This window comes from Magnolia sinica, chromosome 19, assembly GCF_029962835.1.
Source record: "Magnolia sinica isolate HGM2019 chromosome 19, MsV1, whole genome shotgun sequence".
Taxonomy (NCBI): Eukaryota; Viridiplantae; Streptophyta; class Magnoliopsida; order Magnoliales; family Magnoliaceae; genus Magnolia; species Magnolia sinica.
The window spans coordinates 61,672,514-61,681,151 of record NC_080591.1 but is presented as its reverse complement, the minus strand read 5'-3'; the positions used below and the strand labels follow the sequence as shown (position 1 = coordinate 61,681,151).

Here is an 8,638-nt window from a genome sequence, read left to right as displayed (position 1 = left end):
AATTTTCGTAGCTACGAAACGTGGATGTGACTTTTAGCGACGAAAATTTTCGTCGCTAAAGGCTGTAAATAGTTTTTGAAAAAAAATTGAAAGGTTTACTTTTAGGTACGAAAATTTTCATAGCTAAAAAACGTGGATGAGACTTTTAGCGACGAAAATTTTTGTCACTAAAGGCTGTTTTGAATTTTAACAAAAAAATCCGCGCTGTCTTGGAAATGTTCGCGGTAAGACTTTTAGCGACGAAAATGTTCATCGGTAAAAGTGTTTTTCCTATATCTTTTCCCGACGGCGGAAAACCGTCGGTAATAATGTAAAATTGTTTTAATTTTTAAAAATTTTTGTCGGTAAAAATGTGTGTGTGTGTGTGTGTGTGTGTGTGTGTGTGTAGTTTTTATATCATATGAGTGGAATTATATATATATATATATATATATATATATATATATATATATAATTAAAAGGTAATATTTAAATGATTTGTAATATCACATAAAATAGAATATTGAGAAGTTTAAAAATTTTAACAATGTTTGAGAAAAATTTTGAGAACAAAATGATGGTTTTGGAGAAAAAAATTGGCAATTTGAAATTTTTGAGAAAAAATTGAAATATGAGAAAAATTTTAAGAATTTGAAAATAAAAATTCAAAATTTGTATTTTAAATATTTTTTAATAAAAATGATATTTTGTTAAAAGAGAAAAAATATACGTTTTGAAAAAAAATGTTATTTTTAAATGGAAATTGAAATTTATCTGTGAAAAATAAAATTACTAAACTATTAGGCACATCCACTAATTGAACCTTTAATCATTTTTGGACAATATAATCAGTTCAAATTGATGAGTAAATAACTTCAGATGTTTAAATCAAATTTCACTAAAATTGTTGATCAATCTTAGTATACCCAATATCTTTTCTCATATGTAGCCTGATTGATGCGAGTAACTAGTCAAATTGAGGGTATTGATCAGTAAAATAGAGTGAATGGACCACACATGTAAAATGGGCCAAATATTCTGGTCAAAATTGTGACCCAACTTACTGACCTCGTGAGAACCTAAGAATTGATGTTAGTAAGTTTTGTGGGCCCCATCATGATGTGTGTCGAACATCAACACTATGGATTTGATGTGTCCCCTTTAGGTTATGAGATATCTCAAAAATCCTCTGTATACGAAACTCAAGTGGGCCACACCATCTATAACTATGTGAAGACATCCTAAAAAATTTAAAAGCACTTGGTGGGGCCCACATGAGTTTTGGATGCGGCTGAAAATTGGTCTGACCCCTCATCCAAGTGGGACACACATAATGAGTGGGTTGGATATGTGAATCACATTTAGGCAGACCCAATATATGATTACAAATGCTTTAAGGAAACCCCTCTCCATTATATTATGTGGTGTGGCCCACCCAAGTCATGGATTGACTTTATTTTTAAGCTCTTGGCCCACCTAAGTCATGGATTGACTTTCTCCCTACCATTCAACACTTTTCTCTAATCATTTTAAGATATTAACAAAAAAATGGGGCGGGTCCAAAGCTTAAGTGGACTACAAAGTTGGGACCGAACGTCCACCATTAAAAATAACATTCATAGAAGTTCTGAATCAAGCTGATGTTTGTGTTTTCTCTTCATTTATATCTTTTTGATATTATGAACATGTTAGATGTTAAATAAACATTATTGTGGGCCCAAGGAAGGTATCAACGGTGGAAATCATTATTCATCTTGATGGGCTTAACAAAATAACATAAATTGAGTTATTACTCCATACCTGTAAGTAACTTTCACTTGTAAGTGACTTACAGGTAAGTCACTTACAACTTAAAAGAACTTACAGGCATCCAAATATGCCCATCAAGATTTATATACCTGTCATTTTTGGAATAAATCCCTTATTTCATGTCTTTTTTAACTTTTGGATAGGTTGGATTTCAAATAAACATTGCGATGGGCCTTAAGATAGTTTCTGTGGTGGGGTTCACTATAGAGTTTTATCCGCCTCATTCTTTGCCTCATGACTTAAAATGATATCTCAAAATGGATGGACGGTGTGGATATAACAAATACATTATAGTGGGGCCCACAAAACTTGGTGTTGTCACCATAGGGCGTCCAAGAGGGAAACAAATTGGCTACTCCTGACACCAGCCCTGTGGCTGGTGGTTGGTGCTCTGTGGGTCCCACCATGATGTATGTGTTTCATCCATGCCGTCCATCCATTTTTACATATCATATTAGGGCTTGATACAAAAAATGAGAGGGATATAAATCTCAGGTGGAACACACCACATGAAAACAATAGTGATTGGATATCCATGATTAAAACCCTCCTAAGGCCCACTGTACTTTTTATTTGACATCCAATCTGTTGATTAGGTCATACAGGCTCAGATGAAAGTAAAAAAACAAATATTAGATTGATCCAAAACTTTTATGGCCACCCAAAAGGTTTTTAATGGTTGACGCTCAGTCAACACTGTTTCCTATAATGTGGTCCAGTTGAGATTGGGATATACCTCATTTTTTATCTCATACCATAAAATGATATGGAAAAATAGATGGATGGCTGGGATGAAACACATACATCATGGTGGGCATGTTTGTATGAGCCTCGTATAGCAATGTTACATCTTTGCACAGATTACAACAGTTTTGAAAAAGGTTTGAAGTATTGGCCGCCTTATCGGTGGTGAATGATATGATACCCAATACACTAATTTTAATCCTCGATTTTCAATGATAGGTGGGGTCCATGGTCCAATAATCCAAACCCATGTTTGTTTGTCCCGACAGCAGATGGACTATGCCTAAGAATCTCCTCGATAAGATAATACACCAATCCATGTTCAACTGAAAAAGGTCCTAATATTAGTCAAAGTGATCGACCGATAGGAGATTTTTTGGGCATGCTCCATTAGAGGTGGGGTCTACTCAACAGACCGCTGGTCCGAATTACAAAACCATGAGCTCCACTTGTTTATAATTGAAAACCTATGTATAATTTGCAAAGATGCAGGGTCTACTCAACCTTTAACCGTTTTTGGACAATTTGATCCGTCTAAATTGAAGAATAAATAACTTCATATGTTTAAATCAAAATTCACTCAAATTGTTAATCAATCTTTTTTGCCTAATATCTTTCTCATATCTAGCATGATTGGGAGAGTAACTAGTCAAATTGAGGGTAATGATCAGTAAAATAGAGTGAATGGACCAGACATGTAAAATGGGTCAAATATTATTGTCAAAATTGTGACCCAACTTATTGACACCCTGAGAACCTAATAATTAATGTTAATAAGTCTTGTGGGGCCCATCATGATGTGTGTCAAACATCTACACCGTGCATTTGATGTGTCCCCTTTAGCTTATGAGATATCTCAAAAATCATCCATATACGAAACTCAGGTGGGCCACCCATCTAAAACTATGTGAAGACATCTAAAAAAATATAAAAGCACTTGGTGGGGCTCACATGAGTTTTGAATGCGGCTGAAACTAGGTCTGACCCCTCATCCAAGTGGGACACACATAATGAGTGGGTTAGATATGTGAATCACATTTAGGCAGGCCCAAATAAGCCATCGGCGAAACCAATTTTTTAATGGTGGTCGTCCAATTCACTATTGTTTTCGCATTGTGTGGTCAACCCAAGCTTTAGTTCAAGCTCATTTTTTGAGATAAATGATAAAATTATGTTAAGAAATGGATGGACGGCATGGATGAAACAAATCGACCATGGTGGGGCCCACAGAGCCATACCAGATCCAAAGCTTAATTTACCCTTTTTATTTTTCTGTTTTTCACTGTGAGTTTTGTATTTAATATAAAATAGTGGTGACTTGTTCATAACAATAGTGGCTAAGATATAGAGTTATCCAGACCATCCAAATAATCGGTTTAGTTGTAAATGGTAAATATTTATAAATTTTTATTATATAATACAATATTAACCATCCAGAAATTGGTCCCATGCATGTATGACCGTTAATAGAGTTTGTGTTATTATTTAATGTAAAACTCACAACATAGGATTTTAAAGAGTTATCTTATTTGAAAGAGGATTTCCAAATCCATCGCAAATCCATTGAGCGCCCATCTTTTCCCTCTTTTTCCCTCTTTCATCTTCCATCGAGAAATCTCTCTCTCTCTCTATCTCTCTATTCCAGGGACAGAAATGGATTCCCAGAAGGACGTCGGGATTCTCGCCATGGATATCTACTTCCCCCTACATGCGTTCAACAAGTAACTGCTTCTTAGGGTTCTTCTCTCTCTTTCAAGAATCGGTTCTTGCATGAGATGGATTTTTTGCTTATCTGGTATCCCCTACGAATAGATTGGAATTGGATTTCTACATCTATTTTCGTCGCCTTCGGAGTCATTCATTCCTCTTTTTTATTCTTTTCTTCTTTCTAAAATTCCACCAATGTACTTCACTGGCGTTGTTTTCTTGCTCCAGGGTTTCTTTGATTCACCAGATTTCATGAAATATCATGACATTTTTCACTAAATTAGACTGATTAATCGTGAGAAATTTCATGATATTTTCTGCTGCCATTGTATTGAATTTCTCTCTGTCTCTCTAATTTGTATCATGAATTGTCGAAATTTAGTTGATTCTGTTGTTTTTGTCCTGTTTAAGAAAGAGTGAAATTTCTGAAGAGAAATGCTGAGGTTATTTTGCATGAGGATTAGATTGAAGAGGGGGTTTGTGGCCAACATGTAAATTGAAGTGTGTATGTGAGAGAGAGAGAGAGAGAGAGAGAGAGAGAGAGAGAGAGAGAGAGAGAGATCTGGGCTATTTGATGGTAGTGATGTAGACATGAAGTCCAATGATGAGTGGACCAGACTGGTCTTTTTGGCCATGGAATGCTCATGGTGGGACCCACCTTATGAATGGTTTGGATGTTGCCTTTGTGTACCACGAATTGGCAACTATCCTTGGCTACAACTGTTACCTTGTAATAATCTGCCAGACAGAGAAACCATGAGAGGAGAGAGCGAGACTGGATCAGCTTCCATTTTGAAAATGGTGGCAAACCATCACCCTAATGTTGTTCAATTTTCAAAAGGAAAAGAGGAGAGAGTATAGGAGAATTTGATCAGATCAACCTTCTTCCTATTCTCTCTCTCTCTCTCTCTCTCTCTCTCTCTCTCTCTCTCTCTCTCTCTCATGCATGCATGATGCAAATGGTGTTGTAGGCATGTGCTTTGAATATTTTAAATTGCTGTTCTTTTCATTTTTTTTAAAAATCCTTTTCATGTGCAACCATAAGAAGCTCATGAGGATTGTGACACATGCGATTGAACCAGACGAACGAAAATGTAATCCAGCCAAAACTAAAGCATATAAAATGAATGGGACTGTGAGGTACTTGATAACATAAATTAAGGAAATTCTTAACACTTGGATGGCAACTTTGTTCAAAAAGAAAAGAAGAAGAAGAAATGATGGGTTCACATTTTCCCTACTTGGATGTTGGTATTTTCTCATGACTGCATGCATGTAAAAAACAAGCTGGAATTCGTGAAGGCAGCGTCACCATTTAAGACTTAGGTAGTATTGTTGCTACTTCCTAGAACCCAAAACTGTAGCTAGAGGTGCAACTGGACTTGACTGCCCTGGGGCAAGCCTGATTGGCCAAGTTCGGGCTTAGCCTAGAGCCAAGATAGGTCAACTAGCCAACCTACTCCTAGCTACTGGAGTATTCAACAAATATACCTCTGTTTTTTCATAATTTCCATTATGTGGAAAGCCTTGAAGATTGGTAGAGGAGATTTCCTTATTTCATTGAGCTCTCTTTAATGATTTTTATTTTTATTTGGCTTCATGTGGACTTATTTGCATTATGTGAATTTGTTGATTTTTTTATTTATTTAGTATGTTGGTCAGTTGATTTCCATTTCTTGTTGGCTATAGCGGATGTTACTATCATTCTCTGTAAGTTGCTATGATTTGGTCAGCAAATGGGATTAGTGGGATGGTTTTGAAGAGTCCCGTGAATTAGATGTGGCACGATCTTCAGGCTTTAATGGGAGACATTATCCCACGAACAGGGTTTGGTAGCAGCTATAAAGAAGGAAGGTGGAATTTTCAACTCCGATCAAAACAATCTGAGGTTGTTATATATCTAGGCTCTTCAGAGGGCATACATACATGGTTATGTTTGTGTTATGAATTTCCTCTTGTTTCCTTTCTTTCATTTCCTTTTTTCCTTTGCTGCATTCTTTCTATTTCGTGTTTGGATAAACAGAATCCAAAATATGGAAATGGAAAACCCCTAAAGAATCCTTAAGGAATGGAAAACTACAAAATCCAACCAAATCCAACCAACCTTAATTCCATTGTTTGGTTATGAGTGTTGTCTTTTGTGTAAATGTGAAAAGATCAACAGTTGAACAGTGAGACCTGTCTCTCACATGGGGGAGTGTGGAATGGTTTTCCTCATTATGTGAGGAAAAGGAAACTAATTTCCCCCTCATTTTTTATTTTTCAAACAGAAGAAACCATCTCTTAAGTGGAGTTTGTATAACTTTTGCACAAATTTCCACTTAAACAAACAGGTGTGTTTGGAAGCTCAACTGTATTCAATCACAATGATTAAGCTCATTCAAGTGGAACTACTCATTGTGAGTAAATAGCCCACAAATAGCCATTGGCATTCCTTTCAAATCCAGCTTCAATCTTACATGATTGTGATTTTGGGCAAAGAACCTCAAGATGCAAAATGAGGAAGGGTGGCTAAATTTAGCTGAGGAGCATTAATTTTCAGTACCCATTATGCTTGTGGACCTACTTCTAACTATGGATGATTCCAATTGTTAATTCCACCATCAGTTGAAATCTGTGTTTGGTTGCACAAAGAAATTGCATTACAATACTCAGTCCCATAAAGTGGAAATGCAATTATCTTGCCTGGCATACATATCAAGGAACTAGGCCCCTTATATGTAAGTGGCAAACTAATAATAGTTAAGAAGTAGCAAGAAAAGTTACCAAAATGTTTTGTTTAGAACAAAATGTTGCACATTCACTGTTTTGTTCTATTCAGAACAAAATGTTACGAGATTGGATCTTTGATTTACCATTTATCTATTACAGTAGGCTTAATTTTTTGTCCATGACCTTCATCTAATGATTTGGCAAGTAATGCCAGTACGCAGAAAATGAAAGAAACTATTCTCTGTTTCTGAAGAAGTAATAGCAATTCTTTTGCACAACTGCATTGGTAGGTATTATAAAGGGGGGATTTCATCAGTATACATGTGGGAAGATAATGAAGACTTTGTGGCTTGCTACCTAATAACGAAAGGTCGGTTTTTCAACTAAGAATGCATGTCCATTTGTTAAAACAAAAATTATATGATTGCACTAATTTGTTATGGTTGTTGGGGATGAAGATGGCTTAAAGTCAGGGCATGGCCGAAGAAGTTATTTGCAAGAAGGTGCATGGGATGCTATTCATGTTATTGAAGTAAGCTCTATTTGCTTTTTGCCTTGTCTATTCTAATTTCGAAGTTATTATGCTTGCATAGTACGTCCCTTTCCATGATTATCATGACAGATGATCTTCTTTAATTTTCTTGCAGTACATATGGACAAAACTAGACAAAACTTGGGTTCAACTTCCGAATTTGAAGTGTTGTGGCATATTTCTGCATATGGTATTGTTCAAAAGTTAAGAGAACTTTTAATCATCACATGTGGCATATTTCTGCATATGGTATTGTTAGATTTCTTAACTCAGCTCCTTGTTGAATCTCGCAAATTTCTGTTACTAAGAATACTATACTCAGAAAGTTGTGTTGGTGTTTTTTTTTTTTCCTGGTTGTATTTATTAAATAGGTATGAGATGAGTTGCACTAGTAGGAGCCTCACCTACTTTGAATTGGTTGTGTATGGATGCTATCGAATTTGGTTGCAATTAACTCAGTAATTTCATTTTTAATAATCAGGGGAAAATTACAAAAGGGATTTGTGAGGGTAGGAAATTGTCTAGCTCTCATAAGTTATCTTTGGAATGCTTGAGGAGGTTTATTTTCTAAGATGAATGGATTTATAGTAGAGTTTGAAGATGGAAGCACTTTAATAGGCTGATTTCATACAATGATTGAAGGTCATCTTTAACTTCTTGAGTATGTGTACATGTAGATGCACATGGACGCTGTTTGCAATAGATAACTACTGTTACTTTTGGTCAGATTGATGCCGGAAAGCCTGTTGAAGAGGTCTTCGAGGCTGTCAAAAGCGTTTTCTCTTCAGCTGTAAAGAACGTAAGGCACCTCTTGGCAGTTCAGTGTTGTTAATAATTACTTGTGTGATAAATGCAAAAGAGAAAAAGAGATACACATGGATGCCCCAGGAGATTTTTTCCTGTGTTTCAATTTTCATTTGCTTCAATGTTTCTAGTACTTTTTATACTATTGCTCTTCAAAAATTTTACTACTTTTTTTTTTTAATGAAATACAACTAGGAGCAATTTCTAGCCCATAAGCAGAATCCTCTCCCCAAAGTTAAAGCCAAACTTAATGGAAAAGGAAGAAGAGGATGAAGCAAGAGCCACCCTAAGACACCATGTGCATCCCCTGTTTTGGGTCAGGTTTTTTTTTTTTTTTTTTTTTTTTTGAAA

At 35.7% G+C, this 8,638-nt stretch overlaps 1 long non-coding RNA gene across 1 annotated transcript; it reads left to right on the top strand.

Annotated features, from left to right (window-relative positions):
• Positions 1–7,209: 7,209 nt before the first annotated feature.
• On the top strand, positions 7,210–7,914 carry LOC131235626 (uncharacterized). Its single transcript, XR_009166233.1, has 3 exons — positions 7,210–7,321; positions 7,410–7,483; positions 7,599–7,914. It is a non-coding gene; the product is annotated as an uncharacterized LOC131235626 (long non-coding RNA).
• Positions 7,915–8,638: the final 724 nt, after the last annotated feature.